General features: G+C 37.9%; 2 pseudogenes; both read right to left on the bottom strand.

Annotated features, from left to right (window-relative positions):
* The window catches only part of LOC124994223 (broad substrate specificity ATP-binding cassette transporter ABCG2-like), a 107,715-nt pseudogene extending 106,060 nt beyond the window's left edge, over nt 1–1,655 (bottom strand).
* Nucleotides 1,656–19,605: 17,950 nt separating this feature from the next.
* On the bottom strand, nt 19,606–21,545 carry LOC124995006 (WW domain-containing adapter protein with coiled-coil-like; annotated as a pseudogene).
* Between the last annotated feature and the right edge of the window lie 4,862 nt (nt 21,546–26,407).

Raw genomic sequence — 26,407 nt, forward strand, 5'->3', positions numbered from 1 at the left:
CTGAGATGCGCAACACCGAGTTATAAGCATGACAAAAGTCTTGAGCAGAGGAGACACTTAGGGTATCGCATCACTAGTCTAGTTGGACAAAAAGATAATCTAGAGGGGTTGGGAGTGTGGCTCAGTGGTAGCACAAAGTCAAGGGCTTGATCCCCATCAACAAGAAAAGGGGAGGCAAGGTAAATGTACCCTCACATAAAGTATCCATTTTATATCTATTCATTCTGTACATATTCAAATCAGATTACCTTCTATCTTTTTCAACACAAAATCTGAAAGTACCAACATTTTCTTGATTATCTTTCACAAAAATCTTGTTGACTTTTCATAAGTCAATTCTACCTAATCATTAACAAAGGACAAAAGCTTTACATCCACCATTCCTCTTCTTATTCACCTGGTCAGGATTTCTTTCTTTCTTTCTTTTTCTTTTCTTTTTTCTTTTCTCTTCTCTTTCTTTCTTTATTTCTTTCTGTACTGGGGATTGAATTCAGGGGCACTGGATCACTGAGCCACATCTGCAGTCCTATTTTGTACTTTATTTAGAGACAGGGTCTCACTGAGTTGCTTACCACCTCCCTTTTGCTGAGGCTGGCTTTGAACTCATGATCCTCCTGCCTCAGCCTCCCAAGACACTGGGGTTACAAGCATGCACCACCATGCCTGGCTGGTCAGGATTTCTTAACCAACACAAGAGAGAGACAAGAGGCAAGCGTGACAGCAGGTGTTGTCCAGAGAGAGTTCTAATCCTACATAGACCCCTGGCCTCAGTCGTCAACCCCCAGATCTTCAATATTTTTCTCCCAGACACACCCAAAAGTTGTCTATCCAACCCTGTCACTTCCTTGACCTCTGAAGGATGTTGGGCACTACTGACAATAAAGACCACAGATGCACACAAAACATCAAGAAAACAGGTCAAACAACTGGGTTTATATAGAGTTACAGTCATAATGGGCAAAAGGCCTCTTTTATAACAACTTTCCCCGCCTTGGAGAGTCAGGAAAAGTTGCTTGCTTGCTCAAGGAGTTATTATTTCCCCTATTAAAAACAAACAAACAAAAAACCTCATAGGCAGTGCTGCCTGGGCAAATCCAAATTCACTTCCCATATGACAGAGGGGAAGCACAGGCTCAGTTCTCTGGCAATCAGAAAAACATTAACAACCCTAATGGCCAGCATCTGTGAGCTGATGGAGATGGCTGAGAGTGATAGGTTCCATACTTACTCCCACTTTAATAATTAAATGATGCATTAATTGCACATTCATAGAAAGGAACAAAACTGAGGCAGTTTAATCAGTTCCCTTCAAAGTTAAAACTACTTAATAAATGCTCCAATCATTTCAGTTCCACTTTAGCTAAAAGTCTCTCCAAAACTTGTACACAAATGTTCACAGCAGTTTATTGGTAGTAGGCAAAGTGTGTAGAAAATTCATGCACATACCTGATATTTGATAGTATTTCTTTCTCAACTGTTCTTCAAAGAGCGGCAAAGAGCCACTCTTCACTTGTACTCGATAGCAGAAGTTATGAAAACTCAACACGGCTCCTTGGGTAAATTGCCTTCTTATTGCCAGAGGTCATCTTGGTGAGGTCATTGGAGTGTTTGTGTAACATTGGGATAACAACCTGATCATTACTGGAAGACATCTTCATAACTTTTGCCTTTCTATGGAATGAAAAGCAATTGTAATTTGATAGTCCATATAAATAAATTGTAAACCCTAGATAAAAATACATTGAAACCAAGTGTGTTTTAAACTGTGCTGTAGGGAGTAGATTCCTTTCCAATGAACAGCCTACATCACTACCATAAGAACAACTTTAGAACCTAGAATGGGAGGCAGATAAACTTTAAATGCCTGTACTCCAATTAGATGGCAAATAAATTCCAAAAGGCAAAATAGTTAAGAGTGCAAAAATCACTGACATATCACAAAGGAGGAAAAAGATTGGTGAGCCAGGCCCATTGGCACATGCACACTTGTAAGCCCAGTGAATCTGGAGGCTAAGGTCAGCTTGAGCAACTCAGTAAGACCCCGTCTCAAAATAAATATAAATGTACCTCAGTGATAGAGACCCCTTGGGTTCAACTGCCAGTACTTTAAAAAGGTGAGGATTGCTCTTGTCTGACTTCAAAAAGCATATTATAATACAGCTTCAGTTCAAGCACAGCCTATATGAGCATCGTAATAATATCCCCTGTACTTTTTTAAATGTTGGAGGTGTTCATAATGTTGTTACCAAAAGGGGCTTAGACCAGCAGTCAGGGACAGAAGGGATTTCTCTGAATGTAGGGTCCAGACTTTACATGTTTGGTTATTATGCACTTTCAATCAGGTAAGAAGGTAAACTCCAGCATTGCAGCCTCGATTTCATTACTAGGAAAACATTTACATTCTAGGAAGATTTCAAATTAAGTATGAAAATTATTAAGTAAATTAAACCAATAGTTAAGCAGCTCAAGACTTTAAAACAAAAATTGAATAAAGAAATCAAGATTTAGAATTCAAGCCAGGAGTGGTTGTGCATACCTATAGTCCCAGCTATACTAGAAGGGAGGTTGGATGATCCTGAGTTCCAGAGCAGCCTGGGCAGCACTGTGAAAACTTGTCTCTTATAAGAAAACATAAGGGACAGTGGGGGTGTAGCTAGTGGTAGAGTGCATGCTTGAGGTCATGGGTTTGATCCCCAGGACCGGGGGTAAAAATTAAGAATTCAATAGCTGAATTTAGGTGCAATTAAAATAATGATTATGGAAGAGAAGTAGTAAACTGTAAACTGTAATACTGGTATTCAGCAAGAAAGGTAAGAATAAAGAAACTCATCACCATGGAAAAAATAAAAAAGCTCCCAATTGAAGAGAATTACATAAAAGAGCATAAGGAACACAGGGCATGATGAAAAGGGCCTGATCTACATGTAACTAGAGATGTAAGAGAGGAGGGAGAAATGAAGCAGCATCAATGTTTAAAGAAATACTGGCCATAGTTGAGAGGTTGAAGCAGGAGGATTGCAAGTTAGAGCAAGACCACAATTTTAAAGTTTAATATGTTGGAGGCAACAACAATTTCAGTATCCATATGAAAGATCTTTGTCATTGGCTTTCCCATCCCTTGACCTTCTCTCCTCTAATCATCTTGCCCTCCCCAGTCTGCTTGACTATGCCTATTTTTGGTCCCCCTTGTCTAAATATGATCATGTCAGTACCATTGAACAAAGGGCTGGTGCCCTCCGTTTTCTATTATAGCTACACTAATTAAAATTCCTTTCTGCTTTTCAACATTACTTTTTTCTGCAAGTGTTTAGAGGCCAGTGCTGGACCAAAGTTTTTGGGATCCTCCAGATTGGACCTCCATCCTAGGACTTCAGAAACAACACTTAAAGCAAGGAAAATTACAAGTACATGAGGATAGTTACAACTACAGCAAGCCATCTCAGGAAGTGCACTTGGAACATGTGCTGTTGCATGCATATGGCTAGCCCTGAGGGTGCTCTTCCATTCCCATTCCCCAGTCTCCTCTGCATCCCTGTGTGACTCACAGGCAGGACATTTCCCTCAAAGTAAATGCTAGGGAAGTCTTCTCTGAAGAGACACAATGTTTTCCCCCTTTATTGTCAGTAAACTGTGTGACAGGTCATTGCCTTTTTATTATGGTCTCCTTGGTGCAACTTTATTAAGTGCAGAGGACACTTGGGTCATCCCACATCCTTTGCTACCTCATGGCAGCTTTCTACTCTAGGTTGTATAGGATTTTTTGCACGTTCTATTTATGCTCACTTCAAATGCTTCATGGATGCTTAATTATAATAAATGCAGAAACAGATTTCACAGGCTTGTGTAATTTAATATACCTTGTTTCAAAAAAGATGTGTTTCCTAAGAGAATTCTTGTATAATACCCAGGACCTGGAATTAAGGCACCCAATATACATGTGTTACTATGAATCTCTATATTTTTCTGAAAAAAGAATCAGCATTTACATTTCTATTATTAGGTAAGAAAATAAAAAAAAGTAATATTATAGATATACACACAAATGGATATATTTACAATTTATTTTTTGGTCTTATATTTGAACATCTTTAGCATTTTATTTTTAATATGTACTGTAAAATGCTTGTTAATTTTTAAAGTTAATTATTAAATCTTAACTACTCACAGAAAAATTTCAAAAGGAAGTTCAATAACTCGTTAGCAAACCACCCAAACTTGTGGTTAAGCTTCATTTCCTGTGAACAAAAAAAAGATCAAACATATTAGTCGATGCCTTTAAAATACTTATGTGAACAAATTTCTCCTAAACCTTCAGTAACACTCATGCTCAGTAAGTTTTTGTCCATCCAATATCAACTCTATTTATCTTCACACACTTGGAGACAGGTAAGGGTTTTACCTTAACCAACCTGTCCTTAAAACACTACAAGACCAGGAATCAAAAGCACCACATCATTTTCTGAAAATCCACTCTGAATTGTCAGTTTGTATTTCATACTCATTTTCAAATGAAACTGCAAGGTTCTATAAATATAATAAGGACTTAGACTCTCCACTTGAGCCTACAAATGTCCAATTGGCAAATAAAAGAAGGATTAAAATCTTGGAATCTCTGCATCCATGTTACATCTGTCTCCTATGTTCTTGGTCAGTTGCCTTGGATTCTGGGAATGACAGGCCTGACCAATAAATCTCTTGTGATGAGTGGAAACTATCCCATACACACCACAGAAAACACACATACACATACATTCAGGCAATAGCAACTTTCTTATCTCCAACATGTCCCCACCAGAGAATGATCAACCATTCCATAGTTTGACAAAAACTGCCTGACTATGGATACTTCTATCTAGTCCTCCTTGTCTATACAATCTAGTTCATGTCAGTGCCCCCAAATATAGGGGCTGGAAACTCTGGTCTACTTCCCAGTATAACTACACTGATTAAAGTTCCTTTTTGCTTTTCACCATTACTCTTTCATTTGATTTTGAGGCAAGTGATCAGACCTGATTTGTAAAACCCCCCAACTCCATCCTCATGAGGCCTCTGGATTGGGACTCTGGTAATGAAAACTAAGTCATCTCATTTGAGCAGTGTGCTTGCTATTTTTTAATAAAGTGCCGCAAAGTACAAACCAACTTTCCTATCAAACAAATTTGATCACTCTGCTTAATAGTGATTTAGATAACCAAGGGCTTTGTCCTCAAGTTGTGTGTGCTCAGAGGCAGGACATTAACAGTTCCTGATGCCAACAAAGAGAGGAGTCAGTTGGATCTTCCAAAGAGAGCAGAAGAAACAGCTTCCTCTTAACATGATGCCAAATATCTCCGCTGTGCTGTCAAATTCCTGAAGAGCTTTCCCCACATGTCTGCAGCTCCTTTCCAGCCTGCCTCCTTCCTGCAGCCTGGGACCCCCATGAAAAGTATCACCCCATAAAATTAAGAGAGTAGACATTCTGAGTGGGGAAATGAAACAGGCCCACCTCCCCTTAAAAGAGGGACATGCCCTCCTGGGACATTAACTCACAGCCTATCAGTCATTAAAAGTATAGTACCATTCTTCCCTACTCCCACCCTCTCAAAGGATCTTTTGGATCTCAAAACCAGGTTTATCATTGAAGCCAGGATGCCTTTGCCATAACATCGCCAAGGATAAAGTAGATAAAAGGATGAAACTGTTGGAGGATCACCCCAAAGGGCAAACTCCCCGGGCCTTTATCTTGTTACTTTGCACCATTTGTACTTTCTTTTACACCCATCTATGTGTTTTCTTAACAGATGCCAAAATTCCTCCTTATTACAAGGCAAGGATGTTATAAGGGATGCAGCACCCACACAAGGAACGAAAATGCTCCTGGGCTCCAAGCTGATAGTCCATTCCTCCAGGCAGAAGTAAACCCCAGGATTCCAGCCCACTGCAGCAGGTACTACACGGTATAATAAACGCAGGGCCCCTTTCTTTCAAGGAACCAGCCTAATTCTTGGTCAGAGCTGTCTCCCTTCTCGCTCCCCATCTCCCTATGTATTCACTTTACAAAGTCCCAAGTTCCTGTCTCCTTATGGGGCCTATCTCAGTGGGGGTTTGCGGGGCTCCCCTTCTCCTGCGCTCTGGGTATGCAGTCTGTGCGACCCTGCACACCACCCGCAGCCACCATAGAGTCCTTCATAGGACCGGGACGACCCCAATGAGCCTGCTGCCCTGGGGTCGGGCACTCACCGCTGGAGGCGCCTGGGAAGGTGCGGGGCGGTCCGCTCATTGGTGCAGGCGGTGAGCTGGAGGGCGAGGAAGCTGTGTGGACCAGACCTCACCGCCTTGGGCTAGGGCTGCGGGGCCAGAGCTCAGGCGACCGCCTCCCAAGAGCTGGCTCCCCAAGGACTAGACTGTAAAACGAAAAAGGAAGGAGTGGTGCTGCGACCAGGAAGCAGTAAGTAAACATCAGGAGACTTGAGAGTTCAGGTTCTGGAAGAGTGTCCCACTCTAGAAAGAGTAAACCGTGCTGGTTGAAACAAGCCTTCACAGGGAGCGGGAAAGGATGCTGTCATGCACATTGCCGGGCTGGCACTTGCTCCCTCTTCTTCACCAGTACTCCTCACTGACCAATGCACAGATCTTTTCCTGCAAGATGGTGACAAACAGTTCCTGCAGGAACCGTTAATGTCCTGCCTCTATTAGTTTAAACCTAATATTCCATTGATTTATGTGTGGCCCTTCAGTTTTACAGAGTTCCTGCAAATATTTGTCCTATTTTCTTTATTTTTTCCCTTTGAAGCAATAGGGATTGAACTCAGGACCTTGAGAATTCTGGGCAAGCAGCCTAGCACTGAGTAACATTCTCAGTCCTTTTTAAATTTTGTTTTAGACAAACTTGCTAAGTCCCTACGCTAGCCTAGAACTTGCAATCCTCCTGCCTCAGCTTCCTGACTAGCTGTGATTATAGGTATAGCTGCCATGCCCAGCTCAGTATGTCCTTATTTTATGTTCATCAGAGCTCTGTGAGAAAATATTCCAACACAGAGCAAGCAAAGAATTTAATTTCCTGTGCAAAGTGACAGCTTCATTTTGTGGCATATGGCCTGGTACTTGGGGCCAAAGTCATCTTGGTTCTACTATTGACATCTAGTACAGACAGGTTATAGCAATTTCATTTCCTTGTTGGCCCCTGGGTAATCATGAAAAAAAGTTAATCTCTAAATGACTGAAGTTTATATGTTATGTTTGTTTATCCTTTTGTTAATTAACTTTTAGAATTTATGGTTTTAAAATTTTTCCAGTTATATGATTTGTGGTTTGTTTCTTATTTGTTTGTGGTATACTCAATTTTTTTCTTTTTCTTTATTTTTTGTTTGTTTGTTTTTTGTTTTAAGCTAGGAACAACAGAAATTTATTGTCTCGAAGTTCTGGAACTAGGAGTCCAAATTTAAGGTGTAGGTAGGGTTATGTTCCCTCTGAAACTATAGGGATCCTTCCTTGCCTTTATCTCACTCCTGGTGATTGCTGGCAACTTTTAATCTTTTTGGTATGGAGCTGTATCACTCAAAATTCTCTGTCTTCATGTGGAACTCTTCCTGTCTCTATCTTCACTGGGTGCTCTCCCTCTCTCTCTCTGTCTTCAAGTGGCCAATCTATTATAAGCACAACTGCCCAGTTAATTTTTAATTTTAGGTATGTAATGTTTTTCTCTTCATGGTCAAGCATAGTACCATGTTTTGTAAATATTCCAGAGATACGTGAAGAAGAAAGTAAGTGATATCTTTTTGTAGTACAGGTATCCCTTATTAGAAATATATGGGACTAGAAGTGTTTAGGATTTTGGTCTTTTTCAGACATTGTTGTGTTTGCATACATATAATGTGATATCCTGCAAATATGAACCAAGTTCTTATACTCTTTGCATGGAGGTAATTTTATACAATATCAATATACAATATTTTAATAATTTCATGCATAAAACAAAATTATATTGTGTGAAACTTCCCATTTGTGGTGGTAACATATGTGCCCCTCAAAAACTTTCAGATTTTGGAGCAATTTAGATTTAGGGATGTGTATCTTGTATGAAGTTAGATGTGTATATAGTAAGTCACATATTCAATTAAAATCCTTCCTAGGTAATTTTTGTCTACTTACTCTGTCAAAGATTGAGATATGTAGGTTTAAGTTTCCAATTACAATGTGATTTTTCAATTTGCTCTTCCTGTTACAATATGGTATTGTTTTATATATCGTAGTGCTCTGTTAGTCAATGTATAAAAACATGATAGTTAAATCATTGTGTATGAACCATATATCAATATTAAATAACTTTTTGTCAGATTCCATATTCAACCTATAATCTTGTCAGATGAGTATGAGACCTTTAACACTTTAAAAAAACATTTTGCTTCTTATATATTTTCTTAAAATTCCACTTATGTTTAACTTTACTTTGAGGACATTCTTTATAGAATTTCAAAGAGACTTTTTTCATTTTAACCAATTATTGGAAATTTTGTCATCAGTAAGAGTTAAATTCATTCCTATTTTATACTTTTGCCAAATTTCTATCACCTCAGTTTTTTCTTTTTTATATTTTTCTATTATCCTTCATTAATTTCTTAGTTTTCTTTGCTCTTTTATTCAAGTGATGGGAATTTACACAACAAATATGAATCTATAATACCTTTTATTAGTTTTTTTTAAATTTATTTTTATTGTAAACAAGTGGGATACATGTTGTTTCTGTTTGTACATGGAGTAACAGCATACCATTTGCATATTCATACATTTACATAGAGTAATGATGCTTGATTCATTCCGTTATATTTTTCCTTCCCCCCCATGCCTCCCACCTCTCTCTTCCCTCTAAACAGTCCCTCCTTCCTCCATTCTTGCCCCCCATCCCCCATTATGTATCATCATCCGCTTATCAGTGAGATCATTCGTCTTTTGGTTTTTTGAGATTGGCTTATCTCACTTAACATGATATTCTCCAATTTCATCCATTTGCCTGCAAATGCCATGATTTTATTATTCTTTATAGCTGAGCAATATTCCATTGTATATATATATACCACAGTTTCTTTATCCATTCATCAATTGAAGGGCATCTAGGTTGGTTCCACAATCTACCTATTGTGAATTGAGCAGCTATGAACATTGATGTGACTGTATCTCTGTAGTATGCTGATTTTAAGTCCTTTGGGTATAGGCTGAGGAGTGGGATAGCTGGGTCAAATGGTAGGTCCATTCCAAGTTTTCTAAGGAATCTCCACACTGCTTTCCAGAGTGGCTGCACTAATTTGCAGCCCCACCAGCAATGTATGAGTGTTCCTTTTTCCCCACATCCTCTCCAACACCTATTGTTGCTTGTATTCTTGATAATTGCCATTCTAATTGGGGTGAGATGGAATCTTAGTGTAGTTTTGATTTGCATTTCTCATATTACTAAAGATGGTGAACATTTTTTCATATGTTTGTTGATTGCTTGTAGATCTTCTTCTGTGAAGTGTCTGTTCATTTCCTTAGCCTATTTGTTGATTGGGTTATTTGTATTCTTGGTGTAGAGTTTTTTGAGTTCTTTATATATTCTGGAAATTAGTGCTCTATCTGAAGTATGGTTGGCAAAGATATTCTCCCACTCTGTAGCTTCTCTCTTCGCATTGCTGATAGTTTCCTTTGCTGAGAGAAAGCTATTTAGTTTGAATCTATCCCATTTGTTGATTCTTGCTTTTATTTCTTGTGCTATGGGAGTCCTGTTAAGGAAGTCTGATCCTAAGCCGACATGTTGAAGATTTGGACCTACTTTTTCTTCTATAAGATGCAGGGTCTCTGGTCTGATTTCAAGGTCCTTAATCCATTTTGAGTTGATTTTTGTGCAGGGTGGGAGATAGGGGTTTAGTTTCATTCTGTTGCATATGGATTTCCAGTTTTCTCAGCACCATTTGTTGAAGAGGCTATCTTTTTTTTCATTGCATATTTTTGGCACCTTTGTCCAGTATGAGAAAATTGTATTTATTTGGGTTTGTGTCCGTGTCCTCTATTCTGTACCATTGATCTACCTGTCTATTTTGGTGCCAATACCATGCCGTTTTTGTTACTATTGCTTTGTAGTATAGTTGAAGTTCTGGTATTGTGATACCCCCTGTTTCATTCTTCCTGCTAAGGATTGCTTTAGCTATTCTGGGTTTCTTATTCTTCCGGATGAATTTCATGATTGCTTGCTCTATTTCTGTAAGGTATGTCATTGGGACTTTAATTGGAATTGCATTGAATCTGTATAGCACTTTTGGTAGTATGGCCATTTTGACAATATTTTATTAGTTTTTAATGAACTGATTTATTATTTTCCCAATAATATTAAGAATAAACGAGTATCTATTAACTATTTTGAAATAATAGACCATGTTCTAAAGGCAGCTTTTGTTAGTTCACATGCTGGTAGTTTGGTAGTTTGTGTCTTATTATGTCTTGTTGTGGCTTATTTTTTGGAAAATAGAAAAGTTAGGGATTAGGACAAGACTGAAATAGCAGAAAAAATATGTTCAAATGGGTACATAGGTGTTCTTTACCTGATATGTTGTAATATTCACCTTTCCCTTCTGGTCCTCATTTCAGTCGTTTGTTTCATACGGTAGCTATGTCCTTGACAGTTCATTTCCTTTAGTGAGCATGACAGCCACCTTCCAAGTGGCTTCCTCCATTGGTGATGAAAGAAGTGATGCAATTGTCACATCTCAATTGAATTTTACTGTGTGCAAATGTTTTCATGTACATTTTTTAGCTGGGCTTCACAAGACTCCTAGATAATATTATGCTCATTTTATAGAAAATAGAATTCAATCTCAGGAGAGTTAATAGCTGTCCAAAATCCCAAGATACCAAGACCATAACCATGAACCCCAGAGGCAGGCAGGATGGAGCAAAGATGAAAGCCTGACTCAAAGTGTCTGACTCCAAATCCAGGGGTCATTTACATGCCAGTTACATAGACTAATGATGTAGCTGACTCTTGGAATGTGTAGAACTGTCACTCAAAAATCTGAGATAGGCCAGGTCTGGGGAAGGTGAGAAACTGAGTTCATGTTTGCTTTTTAAAGATGTTTCCACAATCAACCTTCAAAACTGAAAGACATTGTTTCGCTGGCTGTCCAGCAGGAGGTGCGATACAACCAAGATCTGTTGCTTAGCTTTTTACTGAAGTAGAGAAAGCCAATAAAAATCCCAAGAATTTCAAATGTGAAAGTCACTATTGGAGTCTGAACACAACAGAAAAATAAAGGAGATACGTTTTTAAATTAGTAGCTAAGATGCCTATATTTACTTATTATGTATAATGATACCATATTTAGAATTCAAAAATTTTAAGTAATTTATCAAAATTCTTTAAACTACAAACTTTAACTACAAACTCATAGGTGAGAAAAGTGTAGAATGCTCTATATTAATCTAGCCAAAGTAGCTTCTAATTTCATGTTAATTGAAAGCAATTAACTTGTTTAGCTGTTTTTAGGAGACTTCACTCCCTACTCTTTTCTTTCAGCTTTGTCCCTTCATTTTGACTCAGAAGGCCTCTGCAGCATGTGTCAAATCTGTGTCCATCTCTCTATTGGAGCTGCTCAGACAGCACACCCTCTGGGGACGCTGTGAGCTCCTTTTCTGGAAGGAGAGGTAGACTCTTGTTAATCTTCATGTTCAAACCTGTTCCACGAATATGAATGGGTTAGAATTCTAAACTCTTAACTAGGGTCCAATACAGTTCTAGATAGGGCAGGTTATGCAGCATTCGAAGATGGCTGTTCTTATCCCAACAACTTTGGATCACAGGATGACAGGGAGTCTTTCTAGGGTGTCAGAAAATTATTCCTAGCCCTCCTGACATATTACACAAGTTGCAGGTGTTATATATATTGATTGCTTAATTTATTGCTGTTAACAAATGTGGGTTCTAGATGTCTTGTTCACCAAGGAAAGGATCTATATGACCTGATAGAATAAGTTCAGCACAGCTTAGAAGATGATGCTGCCCACAGTTTCTTACCAGGGGCAACAATGTCAGGAGAACCACCTTGAAACTGGTTGAGAGCTTGCTTTACTATACTTATATATCATGTTTTTCCCTCCATGAATCAGTTGATGCACTCTATGGTTGGTACTATATTTTGGCTATTGTGAATAGTGCCTCAATAAACATGAGAGTGCAGAGGTCTTTTGAATATTCTGATTTCATTTCCTTATAGATTTTATTCAGATTCCTAGCTCACATGGTATTTCCACTTTTAGTTTGTTATGAAACCTCCATATAAAGTGTTGTTATTTAAAGTTTGAATTGAAGAGACAATTTTTTCTGGTTCAAAATCCCTATTTCTCAAATGTAGTTTGCACAACCAGCTGAAGAGTGTTGGGAAACTGAGCAAGTGGACGTGTCTACATTCAGGGAGACTTGGAAGACCATATTTATGAGGAAAAATGTGCACGACCTGCCTGTCCCCCTCCAACCAAGAAAATCTGTTAGTCCTCCCTGTGAGTAGAAATCTAGGGAAGATTCTGAGGTTCAGATGACCAGTAGAAATCAACATATGCCCACTCCTAGGGGTGTGTTGATACAATCTCTCTTGAGTAGAAAGCACCCAGCAAAGTTCCAAAGATCCTAGACACCAGTCATTGCAACTTCCCCTTTACGTCTAACTGCATTAACCCTCCCCTACAAGTGCATCAATCTAATCAGTCAGGAGAAGACTCCAATAGAGAATACCTCCTATTCTATCCTACCTCATACTGGTAAACAGTGAAGCTGAGAGCATTTCAACCAACCTCTATTTCAGAACTAGCAGCTTGGCAGGAAATACAAAAGAAGGAATGGCTTAATAAGCCTGGCACCTGCTGTCTCTAAGGGGTGAATAGCCCAAGAAGAAATACAACGTATCAGAACCTGTAGGACACTATGAAGGCAGTTCTAAATGGAAAGTTTATAGCTACGTGTGCCTACATAAAAAAACACAAACATCCCAAATAAACAACCTAATGATGCATCTCAAGACAGAAAAACATGAAGAAACATATTACAAAATGAGTAGAAGGGATAAAGTATTTAAGATCAGAGTCAAAATTCATATAAAAGAGAGAATAAAGAAGATACAAAGAATCAATGAAATGAAAAGTTAGTTCTCTGAAAAGACCAACAAGACTAATATACCCTTACTCAAACTAACCAAAAGAAAGAGAAGACCCAAATTTATAAAATGAAAGAAAAGAGATATCACTCAGACATCTTGGATATCCAGAAGCTCATTAAGTAGTATTTTGAAAATCTTTAATCTAATAAATTGGAAAATCTAGAAGAAATGGGTATATTTGTATGACATATGTGACCTAAAAAATCTGAAATAAGAGGATATAAAAAATGCAAACAAAAAAAAAAACAAGTAATGCAATTGAAACAGTAACACAAAGCCTTTCAAAGCAGAGAAGTCCAGAATGAGATGAATTCTGCAAATTCTACCTGTATTTTAAAGAAGTACTAATGCTAATGCTCCTCAAATTATTCCATGAAATAGAAGAGGTTGGAACACTTCCAAATTCATTCTAAGAAGCCAATATCACTCTGATTCATAAACCACAGCACATATCCAGGAAAGAAAACTACAAACCAACATCCTCAGGGAAAATTGATGCAAAAATCTAATCAAATATTATAAATTGTATTCAATAACACATTAAGAAGATTTTACATCATGATCAAGTTGGTTTCATTCCAGGGATGCAAGGATGGTTCAAGATATGCAAATCAATATATTTGATTTATCATAAAAATATTACTAAGGATTAAATCACACAACCATCTCAATATATGTAGAAAAAGCCTTTAAAAAATTCAGCACTCACTCATGTTAAAAGAAAAACACTAAGAATGTAGGGATAGAAGGCACTTACTTCCACATCACAACAACTGTACATGATGAATCCAAATTCAACATCATTCTTAATGAGCACAAACTGAGAGCCTTTCCTACAAAATCAGGAACAAGACAGTAATGTCCACTCTTACCACTCCTAATCAATAAGGTATTTAAAATGTTAGAGCTATTAGGCACAAGACAGAGATAAAGGGAATACAAATAGGAAAGGAAGCAGTCAAATTATCATTATGTAAAAATGATGTGATCCTATTCTTAAAGGATTCAAAATCTCCAGTCGGAGACTTCGAGACCTGATAAACAAATTCAGCAAAGGTGCAGGATCAAAGTCAACAACCAAAATTTAATGACTTTTCAACATAACAATAACAAATCTGCTGAAAAATATACAAGGAAAATGCCATTCACAAAAGTCGTGAAAAAAAAAAAAAAGGAAAGAAATAAAACAAAGGAGTTGAAAGACCTGTAATGAAAAATTATTGAACACTGAAGAAAAAATTTGAAGACACTAGAAGATAGAAAAACCTCCAGTGTTCAGGCATAGGCAAAATTAATATTGTTAAAATGGTCATATTATCAAAATGATCTACAAATTCAATGCAGTCCCCATCAAAATACCAATGACATTCTTTACAGAACCCAGAAACATTCCTAAAATATATATGAGTAGAATAAAAGGCCCATAATATACAAAGCAATTTTAAGCAAAAAAATAACAGTGCTGGAGACATCACAACACCTGATTTAAAATTATACTACAGAGATATAGTAATAAAAATAGCATGGCACATGCATAAAAACAGACACACAGATTAATAAATACAATAGATAATTGATGAATGATGATTTGTCAGTCATAAGATGAGTGATTTGAATATTCTGGGTCTTTCATTCTTTTAAGGACTTTTTTTAAATCTGTGAAGAATGAAGGGGAGTGTAATGAATCTATAGATAGTTTGAGCTAATAAGGCCATTTGGGAAATTTTAATTTTTCCTATTTAAGACCAGGGAGGTCTTTCTGTCTTCAAAGGTTTTCTTCAATTTCCTTCTGCAGTGCTCCATAATTTTGATTATAGAGTTCTCTTATCTCCTTAGTTAGACTTGTTCCTAACTGTTTAATTTTTTGAGGCTATTGTGAATCAAACTTTTTCCAGATTTCTTTCTCAGTAGATTCATTATTTGATTATATGAAAGCTATTTATTTTGGTATGTTAGTCTTGTATTCTGCTACTCTGACGAATTTGTTTATCAGCTCTAGGAGTTTTTTGATCTTATATATATAATCATGTCATTAGCAAACAGATAATTTGGCTTCTTCAATTCCTATTTGTTTCCCTTTGATTTTCATCTCTTCCATGATTACTCTAGCTAGAGTTTCAAAAACTCTATTGAAAAGAAATGATGAGAGTAGACATCCTGGTCTTATTCTGAATTTTAAGAAAATACTTTCAATTTTCCTCCATTTACTATGGTGTTGGCTTTGGGTTTCTCATATATAGTCTTTGTGATGTTGAACTAAGTTATTTTCTATCCCTGATTTTTTCGGAGTTTTTAACATAAATAGGTACTGCATCTTGTCAAAGGCTTTTTCTACATCTATTGAGATTATCATGCTACTTTTGTCCTTAATTTTATTTATGTGATAAATTGTGTTTATTGATTTGCATATGTTGAAAAATCCTTGCATCCCTAGGATGAAACCAACTTGATTATGGTGTTCTATCTTCTGAATATTTTTCTGAATACAGTTTGCTCATATTTTATTGAGGGTTTTGGGTATCTATGTTCATTAGGGATATTGATCTGTACTTTTCTTGTTATATCTTTATCTACTTTTTGGCATCAGGTGATATTGAATTCAAAGAAAGAATTTCGAGGTCTTCTTCATCTTTCTATTTTATGGAATAATTTGAGAAGAATTGACATGAGTTCTTCTTTATAAGACTGGTAGAATTCAGCTAAGAATCCATCTGGTCCTGGGCTTTTCTATTACTACTTTAATATTTTTGCTCGAGATCAGTCTGTTTAGGTTTTTTATATCCTCTTGGTAGGATATAAAAAAAATTGGTATGTCCTGTGTCTAGGAATTTATCAATATCTTCTATATTTTCCAATTTACTGTAGTATGTGTTTCCAAAATTCTACTTAATAATCCTCTGAATTTCAGAGATATCTGTGGTAATATCTCTTTTTTTCTTCTCTCATTTTATTAATTTGGGTTGTCTCTTTCTTTTGGTTAATTTGGCTAAGGCAGATAACCGAGCTTCCAACTAGAGCAGCTTGGAACTGAAGCTTGTTGAGATAGCTCTGTTTCCCTTCTCTCCAGTATAAATCAGAATAGAATGTGAAGTATTGTTCATTGGGGTTTAGTCCAGATAGACTAGATTGATGCACACCTAGGTTGTAGCTGATGCAAATTTTTAAATGGGAATTTTCAACAGTTGGGATTAAGCTCTCATCAGACCTTTCAAATTATGTCAGGTGGTATCTCCTAGGGCCAAGCAGATTCTATCCCTGCTTGGTGTCTCAATCCCAGAGGCCTCCTGAGAATTGCAACTCACAGGGTGGGATAACCAAGTGTCCACAACTCTTATCGACTTCACTACCCATGAATGTGGCCTTCCCAAGCTCAGTTTCCAATTGTAATCATGCCTGCCTGTTTATCTTCCCACCCCTCTTAAACTGGTTACATGAACTTCAGATTCAAGGGGAAAATGAGCCACACTCCTCTCCCTATCCCTAACCTGAATCCCCCTGGGAACAGTCTTCTCTATGCCTGTTTCAATCCCACCCTAATAGGTACACCCTAGGCCAAACTGTAGGTGCTTGCCAGTACAGTATGGCAATATTTGCTATGATCTCCTGGGTTCCTGCAGCAGCAAACTGCAACATGACATCTTCCAAGTGGCTGCCTGCCTCATTTCTTCCTGTGGAGACACACGAAGCACTTTTCACACACCAGCTTCTAGACCCCTGGTTTAGCTAAGTTCCTTCTGCTTTTCTAATTCCAGGGATTTTCCCATGCTAAGTTTGTTTGCTGTGCTTCTGTCTTTCTGTTTGTGTTTTTCTTCCACTCTCTGGTGACCTTGCCCAGCTACCACCTCTGGTTTGTCTTCAATGTATCCTTTCTTGTCCTCTGTTAAAAGAAACAAAAGTTCTGGATCTTTATGATTCTCTGACTTTCCAACATTAAATTTCAGTGAATTCCCTTTGTCACACAGCTTGGCGAGGAGCAGAACTCCTGCTTCTTGAATCTCAAGCTATGGAGCAACTCAAAAGGGTACCCTTCCTTTAATCCACCATCCTTGATCTCCCTCTGGCATATTTTCAAGACGTATGCATGTGTTAAAATCTCACTACTTTTTATGGCTGAAAAATGTGCCATTGTATGTGTATACCACTGGATTTTCCATTAATTGTTTGATATCTTTCTTCTTTCAATTCTTCAAATTCCAATTTTAACATGACCAGGAGCCAGCCACAAGTGTCTCAAATGTGCCAAAGACCTCTTTGGCTATGTCATTGTGTTTTTACCATAGCATAGACTCAGTTAATATTCCATATCATCTATGCTCAGGTTGATGACTTCAGTGTTTTACAAGAAAAATCATATATATATATATATATATATAAAAATTATAGTCATACATGTACATATATATATAAAGCATTAAGAAGAAAATGTTTAATCTGAGACATCACTTCCTTCTCAATGATAAAGAAATATTCATGGTTGCTACTTGATCACTATGGACATGTTAAAAATAATCAGTCAAAACAGGAATGAATTACCTTTTCTATCTGCCCTCATATAGTGATATACAGTGAAACAGACGAAAACCAGCACTATTCCAAAGACTGAGGTATTCTTAGCACCCAATTCAGACAAGAGTCTCTGAAAGATCATTTGTGTATATTTTTATTCCTATTGAAAATTGTTGCCATATACTTCTAACTTTAACTTATTTAATAATAGAAAAGATGTTTTTAATATTCTAGAAGAAACTTAGAGTGGGGAAGGAATTTTTAAGTTTTTTTTTTCCCAAAGTCCCCTTCTATGCAAAAAACAAAACAGAAAAAAGAAAAGTAGCCCAGCATCAGATTTTTGTTGCATATATGAAGGAGTTAGTAGTTAGTAAAGGAGTGGACTCCTATGATAACGGATGTTGATAGGGCTTTGTGTGTATGTTGGGGGAGGGATCTCTAGTTAATTGCTGTTTGATAAAAGTCAGAAATTGAAATGATTCTATGAATACCTGCCCTGGCAACACAAATCTACTTTGATTTCACTTTGAGTGACTGGAAATATTTGATCCTTGAAAACATACCATTCTTTAAAATTTCTTTTAAAAAATTTCAATTTCAGATCCAAATTGACCATTGTGAAAATTGAGTTACCATGTTTTACCCAGGTTATATATGGATTCATAGAGCCAATTTCTCTACATTAACTAGTAATAATTGTATTTCATATTAATCAAATGGAAATAACATGTAGAATGAAAGCATATTATTTTTCCAGAAGACTTTAATTGCTGATATAAGTAGCAAGACTTTTTCAGAGATATTGATGTTTTCATTATTTGGCAGTTATCCACAACTGCCACAATTGCCAGAAATATGAAATCATCTTTAAAAAATGTTGCATTAACTGCCAGGCATTCTTTAATTTTATATTCTGATGTTTTGCTTTGCTTTTATATCTTCTCTCAGTTCTGCATCATTTTGGATAGTACCAACTTTGCAGAGTTTGAGGAAGCTAATAAAGTTTCAAAACCACTGTATTTCACTACATTTGTACTTCATTGTTTATTACAACAGATACAATTTATATCTGACTAGCTTTGTTTCCTTTTTCCCTTCCCCACAACCATGTTCATTGGGCCATTTCCTTATATTTGAGCAACTTTCAGCACACATGCCCAGCAGTATTTTTAAGTCCATTCTTACAGGGTGCAAAATGGATTTCAATAATTTATACAAACAAGTGGGTTATGCTCAATCACTGCAATTTTAGGCTACTGTACACAGGAATGAAAAGGTTATAGAAAAGTGCCATAGCAACAGTGCCTTAAGAAAGGAGAAAAAGAAGAACCTTAAAAAAATGGATAAAATCAGATCAAGGATTTCAGAGGGAAATGGAACACATGGGAAATGAAAAACATTTCTCTGCAAAATAAATGGAGAAGCACATCTCTTGATCAGGTGCAAGTGTGGAAACAGTTGTTTCATGATATTTTGTACACTGCCCATATGGTTCAAAATCGTATCCTTAGACACAGATCACCTGGTGCTTGCACTGAATGTTTGAAAAATGCAAGATTTCTGAATGATAAATTACCCCCCCCCATTTTTTTAAAAAGCTAATTTTGTAGACAGGTTTACATGTAAAAGGCTAGGTATTTAGCCACCTTAGCATTGATTAGTTTTGGATGTCTAAGCTCTGTTTCACATGGCTTCCTATGGCTTCACTCTTCAAAACATATTTACAACATGAAGAATACATCTACAAGAAATCTACATTTCAAGAGTTTTACAAATCAGTCTTGTATCTTCCCCCTGAATTGACTCTCACAGACCCCATCCCCTTGTCATTTCCTTTGCCCAGGTTAATGGTCCAAAGTCTACTTAAATGCAGCTCAAAAATGTTAAGATTGGGCAACAGAGTTACAGTTCCTGTACTCAAAAGCATGTGCAATTATTCACATCTTCACACCATGAAGGAATTCTGATTTTTTAGCTTTTCAAGTTCCTTAATTTGTTGTCTCAAAAATAGTATCCTTTCCTCTCACAAAGTTGCTTGAATTTCACATACTTGGACTAAAGATCTTAAATTTTTTAATTCAGTACAAATTTCTGACATGTGAACACTCCTCATGTTATAAGCTTCTTCACGCAATCTTGATGCCTGCTTCTCTGCATGGCCTGCGGACCATCCTTGAACATGTTTTATGAGATTTTCATTGAAGTTTGCTGCTAGTGCAGGTGTTAATGAACATGCTGATGGGACAGATGAATTCTGTGGTACAGCTGCTGCATTTGATGCGTTACTACTAGAAGTATGATTTGGACTAGGTGATGGACTTCTCTGGCTACTTGAGCGCTGAAGACTTCTAGGAGAAACAGGTTCATGACCTGGCTGCTTGTCAGCAGTTATAGGTTACTGTGTGGCTGATTGTGATACTGGTCCTTGCTTAACTACTGGAGTAGTAATCTTTGATTGTGATGAAACTGGAGGAGTACTAATCAAAGGTTTGATAGGAGCTGTGTTAGTTTGAGGTGTGCTTATTCTTGGAGACACATAAGATCTTGGGGATGAAGCATCAGATGTTAAAGACACTGGAGACTGATTAGATGGCTGGGCTTGAGCAGAGAGCTGAGCAGCTTGAGAAATCAGAGATGTTATGTTGGAAGCAGATGGTCCAGAAGTAAGAAACTTATGAATTATAGACTGTGGTGAAGCTTGTGTCACAGCCACTGTAAGAACTTCATTGATTTTGGATAGGTCCACATTACAATTATTAAGCTGCAGCGTGGCTTGCAAAGCAGGAAGCAAGTGTCTAAGCAGATTTGGGTCCTGAAGTAATGGAGGTATTGGTGACTGTGGAGCAGGAGAAATGGGGACTGTGGAAGCAAATGTTGGAGGTGCTGATGTGGGATTCAGTCCAGAGGCAGAAGACGTGGAAGGAGTTGTGCAAGAATGTGATACCAATTTGTCTCCTGATGTAGACTCTTTTCTTTCTGTTTTCTGTGCAGGGACAGAAGATGTGGGTGGAGGCAGTTTTGATAAAGTAGATGCTCCATTAGCATCAAATGATTTCTTTGGCTAGTAATCAGACTGAGGCTAAAATGGACTAGAAGGAACAGTGAGTGCTTGGGGTAGCAGTTGGATGAACCACTGGTTTGATGGGGTGCTGTACTGAGGTAGAACTACTGTGAGTCTGCTCTTGGCAGTCTGTAGTCTATGTCATTTTGTCTGCTTGTCTGAGACAAAATATTCTGTGGGAGCAAACTACTGGCATCACTGGAATGCTTATTTTCCATTCCACTGGCAAATCCACTAGTAACTGTTGCTTGCATCACCTCTCTTCTGTAATCCCAATCTTTGGGGAAGCTATTAACTGCCACTTTATTTGCTTCTTTTTGTCTCTATTCTCTTTCAAGTCATTCTTTTGGTTTTTCCCATTGTGAAACTTCTGTTAGACAATTGTAGTAATATTTTTTTCCCAGACAAGCTAATGTGCTCAGACCAGTCATCTGCAGAATCATAAGGTGCATCTGAAGTTTTGCTTGGATTATTGCTTGGATTAGAAGAATGTGAATTTGAACTATGAAGAGCACTGTGGTTGTGTGAATTTTCTTGTGGAGAATAACCGGTCCCACCTTCCCTCTGACTCTGTGAGTATGCACATTTTTGGCCTTGTTGTGACCTGCGCTGTCACTATATTTGTTTTCAGGACTATCAGATCTCCGCAACATTTTATTTGTTGGTGAAGGATCGGCGGCGTCTCGCATCTTTTCTTGTTTGTGATCCCCGCTACTGGGGTGACTCTTCCATGAGTACTTAAGTGTCTGGTAAGGCTGCGAGTGCCCCCTCTGGTCGTGACAGCCATCACTGAGTCTCTGCTGTTTCCTCGCATACATTACCATCAATGCCCGGCCAGTGAGTGTGTGTCGGGAGCGGGGAGGGCGGGCGCGCAGGCGGCGGCGGCGGGCTGGCGGCAGCCCGGGCACCGCGGCCAGGCGCGCCCTGGGCGACTCTCAGCACCTCCGCGTTACCGGGCCGGCGCTCCCGGGCCATCTCCCTCCGTCGACACCACGCTCACTCGCAGCCCCGGCAGCGGCGCCAACTACCGGGGGCAGCGGGGAAAGAAGATGCGTCCGGCCTAGCCCGGCGGAGAGCGACTGCTGCCTCCGCCGCCCTCTCCTTCTGCTCCGCCGCCTCCTCCCCTCCTCCCGCAGCCGCCGCTGCCGCCCGGTCCTTCTCCTCCTCCGGCTCCTCCCGCCGCCGCCGCCGCCGCCGCTGCTCCACCAACCACATCCACAAGTGCAAATTTAGACTTACCCAAAATAGTACTTTATCTCAATAGTAGATTATTCTCACGTGCCCCCCCCCCCACCTTTTTTTTTAACAAAAATTCAGCACCTTCACAGTTACTCACTAGCATGATGTTGCACTTTAATTTTTTTCTGTACTGGAGATTGAACCCATGGATATTCTACCACCAAGCTACAACACCAACCCTATGTATGTATGTATCTATCTACCTATCTGTCTTTTATTTATCTATTTGTTTATAGATAGGATCTCTTTAAATTTTTCATGCTGTCCTCAAACGTTTGATTCTCCTCCCTCAGCCTCCTGAGCAACTGGAATTATAAGCATGTGTCACCATGCCCATCTATAGCTAGTTTTTAAACTTAACCCTCTGAAATGTTCTTTCCCTGTTATATATTAAAGAAACACATAGGGGAAGTTTAAGTCTTTGTTATCCTCTAACATTGGTAGTATTAGGACTTAGGGACACCTGAATGTATCCTAAAGAAACTGAGAGTCCTGCAGTGGATCCTTCAGTTGACCTCTGGCCATGTAGTTTCCACAGTTTATCAGTCCCCTACATGAGGAACAAAACTGTGGTGACTTGAACTGCACAAATGAGGTCTCATTTGAACGTTGTGCTTTAATAGGCACATCCTTCCAGGTTTTTTCAGTCATTTTATCAGATCAAATATAACAACATGAAAACAAAGCCTTGTTTTGTATACATTAAAATAATTTTTTTACTATGCCACAAGAAGAGATTGCTTTTCTTGAAGTCCCCACATAAAGATAGATGATAGATATATAATTGATAGATGGATAGATGAATTGTAGATAATAGATAACAGGTGGGAGGCTACTTTCAATACAAAATCATTTTTTAGTCAATGAGAAGCTAACTGTAGGGTTGGCCATATTTCGTGCTGACCACCAGGTGTGCATTGGTCACATCCCCCACTGAAAAATAACCCACACGTGTGTGAAATGTCTGACATAGAAATTACTACCACCAATAACAAAGGACAAGACCTCCTAATACAGAGACCCATTTGACAGTTATGTAACACATGCAATATTGGATGGGGAGCTTCATCTTGCCACTTTTCAAAAGTCTTTCTCAGATTCTGTCTACTATTAACAATCTCCTCAGATGACACATCTTTTAACCATTTCAACAGAGACATGTGCATGCATCAATTAGCCATTTGGAAGCCAAAATAGAATGCTAGATGCCTGAGTTGGGAAAGAGAAGTTGGAAACTTTCCAACTTTCTGAAATTATCAGTCTTGAAAATGGAACTTTTGGCCAGAAACTTTTATGTATTCTATTTTCTGTTCTCATATCTGCTGCAGAATATTAATATTCCCCCTTAATTGGCAGAGATTTATTAGTCCTTTAAAATGAGAGTCCTACTTTTTTCATTTATCATTTAGCAAATATTTACTCCACCATTATTTCTCCATAAATATTATGTATCATATACAATAGTGTACATCATACAGTGTGAGCCATGTGGTAGATGCTGAGGATACTATGGCAAAGAAAACAGAGCCCGACCCCACTGCAATAATGATTCCATGGACTTGTGGGGAAATGTAATTAAATACACCACTCTATAGATAAAAGTCACAATTATATGCAGTTGGGGTAATCATTGATCAGTGCCTAGGAAGGCTTGTTGTTCTTGATGGTGTGCTAAAAAGGGCTTCAAGGGATGCGATTATTTGGGCAAAGGTATAGAAATTGGCCACTTCCCTTGTCTCCAGTCTTTAGGTGGGACTCTTCATTATAAAGTAAATGAATCTACTCATAAAACATCTGAAGAAATCCATCTGGCACATAGTTGGCATGCAGTCTGTCGTATATATCATACAAATGATAGCTAATCTAGGAAAGATGGAAATATGGGAGTTCCATGAAACCCATCTAAAATTGGAAGGGCACCTTCAATTCTCCTGTAAACAGATGTGGGTAGAATTCATACAAGCAAAAGTGGATGAAAAGGAAATAAACAACCTAATGTTATTCTAGTACAATTATGGAAGCAATTACCCTTATCTTCCAAGAATGAAAAGAAAAAAGAGATAGTCATGAATATAAAATGGACACCTGCTTCAAAAACTGGCAAAGACAAATCCCTCCTATTGAGAGGTATAATAAAAGCAGAGCCTATGAACTCGCCTGATGAATTTTTGACTTTTTGCTTGTAGGATGAGTAGGTCGGGGGTCACGGTTCAGGCATCTGAATCATGTCTCTGGACTGTAGCCCATATATAGACATGGCAATACATTGGTCTTCAAAAATATTGAGATTAACAGCATTGGTGGCTATGGAAGCTGAATATACATTGATATATTGTAATTCTGACAAAATCTCAGGCAAGTTTACTACTATTGATGGATGTGAGGGGAAAAGCAGTGAGAGTTCAAGCTGATAACATTTATGCCTTCGTTTAGACACCAGCTGCCCATCCACTACCTGGTATTCATAGCTCCCATTTTTTAATATATTATTGATATCAATATCTAATGGAGTAAATTTCTGTAAACCATAGTTAGGGAATTCCTTTTTTTATTGTCAGGAAATTAAGCATGTGAGCTGTAAAGCCAATATTAAGGGGGCATGCTAAACACCCACCCATTGATTTTCCCGAGCTTCTCTGTATAGTCACCACTAAACAAGGCCAGATCCCAAATGGATATCAAGAGATATTGGACACCAAACATGAATCTACTAAAATAAACATAATTTGATCCACCTACAGTCTTCTTAATTACCCTGTGTGGCCAATAAGACATCTGAATAGGACTTGGTGCTTCTCATTTGATCTCTAAAAGGAAAAGAATCCTCTGATTAAAACAGAATGTATTTTGCCAGTGTAATAAGTCAAAATGGCATCAATTCTGCAATTCTTTTTCCTTTTATGAACTAATTTTTTTATTTTTTATTTTTTTGGTGATACTGAGGATTAAACCCAGGTCTTTGAGTATACTGTGCAAGTACACTACAACTACACTGCATCCCCAGCTCAACTGCTGGGTTCATGTAATAGCTAAAGGATATATTAATACTGTTGGGGCAAAGATAAACACAAGATGTAATTAAGATGACTACTGGACCTTTCTCACATAGCATATGCACTTCGAAGACAAGGGCATCTCATTGAAATGTTGGTATTAACCACTTGTACTATACTGCATTCAGAGGATGGAATAATTGAATATAAGCCACTTTTTGCTCTGAATCGGCCTAATGCTGCAATGATTGGAATTATCTGGTTGCCCACAAAATTAAAGGATCATGGTTAAGAGTTGTCATCAAAAAATGATGTATGGAACTGGGTGTGATGACACATGCCTATAATTCCAGCAGTTTAGGAGGCTGAGGCAGGAGGATTGAGAATTTAAAGCCAGTCCCAGCCTCAGCAATGGTGAGGCACTAAGCAACTCAGTGAAACTCTTATCTCTAAATAAAATTCAAAATAGGACTGGGGAGATGGTTAATCTCCAATACTGGAAAAAATGCAATGTACATTAACCATTGGAGGCAGCTAAGGCTCCCAGAAAACCTAATGCCTATGATCTTCAACTCTAAATAGATGTATTGAATGAGTTAATGCTATGAACACAAATTTTATTATTAATCCTGATCAGTCTTTTAGTTAAATATGAGCATAACACAGAATAGAATGTGCAAGTGCAAATATAGAAAGTTTTTATTTTTGTCTATGTATCTGAGTCCAAACTTTTAAGAAAAAAAAACTAGAAAGACATATGAAATACAAATTTCTAATGCCTATTTTTTACCTGAAGAAAACACATTTGTTTTCCATTAGATAAAAAGTGTAATATTTTAAATGTTTGGAAAGCAATTTTCAAAGTCTCAATTTGAGTTCAAAATAAAAGTAAGTTTAGTAAAGCCAAGGCAAGTGACCTGTTTTGTCTTGACAATTCCTTTGCATATGACCAAACAAATTCTGTCCAAAGTCTTCAGGTAAACCAAACAGTTTCTTAGTCAGTTACTCTGTTTTCTACCTCTAAGATTTCAGGTAAAATACCTTCTAATATGCATAACTAATTTTTTTTTTTTTTTTACACTACTGGATATTGAACCCTCAAGCAGTCTAGGAAAGTTCTGAACCATAAGTTACATTCTCAGCCTTTTTTGAGACAGGGTCTTGCTAGGTTTCCCAGCTGAGCCTGGAACGTGTAATCCTCCTGCTTGTCTTCCCAGTAGCTGGGATTGCAAGTGTGCACCCCATGCCTGGCTAATGATTTGGATTTTTGTTGTTATGTTGTGTCGTATGTTTCTCATATCAACCCCAATAAATGTTTTAGGCATTTTGTCTTATGCACCACTGTTATACTTTTCTCTCCATTTGTACACTATACCCATTACTGTCATTTCCCCCAAAAGGGACCCTTCTGATAATTTCGGATATGTAGAAAAATAAGTTCTGTTTATGTGTTA

The sequence above is a fragment of the Sciurus carolinensis genome, chromosome 10 (genome assembly GCF_902686445.1).
Source record: "Sciurus carolinensis chromosome 10, mSciCar1.2, whole genome shotgun sequence".
Classification (NCBI taxonomy): domain Eukaryota; kingdom Metazoa; phylum Chordata; class Mammalia; order Rodentia; family Sciuridae; genus Sciurus; species Sciurus carolinensis.